General features: G+C 41.2%; 1 pseudogene; it reads right to left on the bottom strand.

The window, feature by feature from the left end:
• Positions 1 to 362: 362 nt before the first annotated feature.
• On the bottom strand, positions 363 to 1,695 carry LOC102992734 (vacuolar protein sorting-associated protein 37A-like; annotated as a pseudogene).
• Between the last annotated feature and the right edge of the window lie 712 nt (positions 1,696 to 2,407).

The following is a 2,407-nucleotide window of genomic DNA, read 5'->3' as shown; positions in this document are numbered from 1 at the left end:
AATTATTTTTGAAAGTTTTATCATCCAGAAAGAAACAGGAAGAATAAGAGTTTTACTACAGTTGAAATGGTAATTTTTCAAAAAGCGTTGAGAGGAAAAAATATAAACCATTCTTGATAAAGCAATGAGGCAGTTTCAAATTAAAGTTGCAAATTTAAATGAAGTAATTTTATAAAATATTGAAACTAGCTAAAACTACATGCATAGGTATTTAATCAATAGTAAGGGAGGAATAGCAGTGGAACTAAATATGATAGGATTTATCAACAATAAATAAACATTTTTAGTGCAAATAGTGCAGAAAAATTTCCCAAAGCAAAGATCATAGCAATCATTCTAATCTGTACAAAATTACTCTCAGTTCTGTATACAATTTATATAGTTTATCTATGAATTCAGCCACTGTGAGGAAATGCCAATTTGCAAATCATAAATATAAATGTGCTTAGTTTTGTGTCCCATTCCTCTCCTGGCAGTTCATGTTTTCAGGAAAATCTATAGTGGAGCATGGAATTGACTGTGCATTGCTATCACGTGTTGAAGTTTCTCTTCCTTGGCTCTTCTACAGTGGCAAATTGTTCTCTTTTCCATGAAGCTACTGAGAAAATCATCTATATCAGTTTTTCCCTCCAAGAAATTCTTCTGCAATATTATCAGATTCCTCCTCAGCTTCACGTGCAGCTACTTCCAATCTTGCCTATCGGGCACTCGCACTACAGCTCTCGCTAAATTCATGCTGCCTTTGCATCTTCTTTTCAAAAGTTTATTTCATTTGTGTAAGTAATTCATACTCATCTAAAACAGTTTGCCTTTTGGCTTCCAAGCTGGGCTCCAAAAGGAGATTTTTTCTTGCTAGCTCCGCAATACTTTTTACTAAGTCATCCTTGTCAGTAAGAATTTGTTTTAGTTGAGGCAAAGTCAGAAACTGTTCTAGTAATACCTCCTCTTGTTCATTCATATCTGTAAGTTGTGATACACTTAGTTCTGAGAGTTTCGGAAATGCATCAGCGATGTCAGGCATCTTGTAAACAGAAGCGTTTTGGCTTATCGGTGCTGAAGTGTCTGTTGTGGGAACGGGCGATGGCAGATTTGAAAGGACACCAAATGAAGGAGCAGCAGAGCGGGTTTGGCTGTTGTATAACTTGTTGTTGAAGAAGAAACAGTGTCAGCAACAGATAAAGAACTGATAGTCCTGGTAGCTTCTTATGGGGAATATGGAGGAAGAAATGGAAAACCCTGAGAAGCATAAGGAGGAATCCCACCTGGGTTACTGTGCAGGCATGGGAATGCTGTTGAAGCAGGAACTGAAATTGGAGGATTCTTCCAAAACTCATCCAATATACTCCGAATAATTTTCCCAATGTCTGAGCGCAATGTTAAAATTGTTTCCTAATGGGGAGGTAACATACACTCCTTGTTTATCCACTAAGTGATGTCGTATTGGTGGATAAACACTGATCACTGGTTTTTCCTGAGGAAATTGTGGAGGAAGCAATATATTGATGCTAATTGTCAGGGTGTTTACGGTGAACGGCAACCTGTATTCCACATCTTTCTGTATTTCAGCTACACTGGAGTGTGCGTTCCAGAGGGACTCGATCAGGTGCCGCTTCTGCTGTTGGAGGCTGGGGAGACCACTGGGGGTCCGCGCCGCGGGGGAGGAGGTGTTCTTGGTCAGGGAAACAGCCAGCTCATCCTCCACGGGTGCCCGGGCCTGAGGCCCTAGAAGGCTCTGGCTTGCTTCTTCCAGCTGCTCAGCGCGGCAGTTCTCTAGCGACAGAGGGGGAGCAGGCAGGGATGCCCCAGCTCAAGTGCTGGGGAGCCGCGTCTTCTCTAAGCAAGCTGGCTGGGGGTCCTCGGTCAGGGGGACATCCTCTGACTGTGGACAGTTGGAGACAGGGAACTCGCCGCCCAGGACTGGCAGTCCTACCTTCAGGGCCCTGACGGCCCAACCAGCTGATAAACTGAAGTTTTCAGATAAGGTTTTATTTTACTCTTCTTAGGACAATGAAGGTAAATCAAATTGTATAATCTTATAAGCTTAAATAATAAAATTTGGAATACAAATATAAAACGATCTCTATAATATGAGCTAGATCGTCTTTTATTCCCTGTATGTAACAGGGGGCCTGGCTCATTGTGAGTGCTCAAAAAATATTTTCTATAATGAGTGAGTAAAATAAAACAAATTATTCACACATTTTTTTTTATACAGCAGGTTCTTATTAGTCATCAATTTTATACACATCAGTGTATATATGTCAATCCCAATTGCCAATTCATCCCACCGCCACCCCCATCCCCTTGCCGCTTTCCCCGCTTGGTGTCCATACGTTTGTTCTCTACATCTGTGTCTCAATTTCTGCTCTGCAAACCGGTTCATCTGTACCATTTTTCTAGGTTCCAC

The sequence above is a fragment of the Physeter macrocephalus genome, chromosome 5 (assembly GCF_002837175.3).
Source record: "Physeter macrocephalus isolate SW-GA chromosome 5, ASM283717v5, whole genome shotgun sequence".
Lineage (NCBI taxonomy): Eukaryota > Metazoa > Chordata > Mammalia > Artiodactyla > Physeteridae > Physeter > Physeter macrocephalus.
Note: the sequence above shows the minus strand (reverse complement) of the source record. Positions and strands in the feature narration are given on the sequence as shown.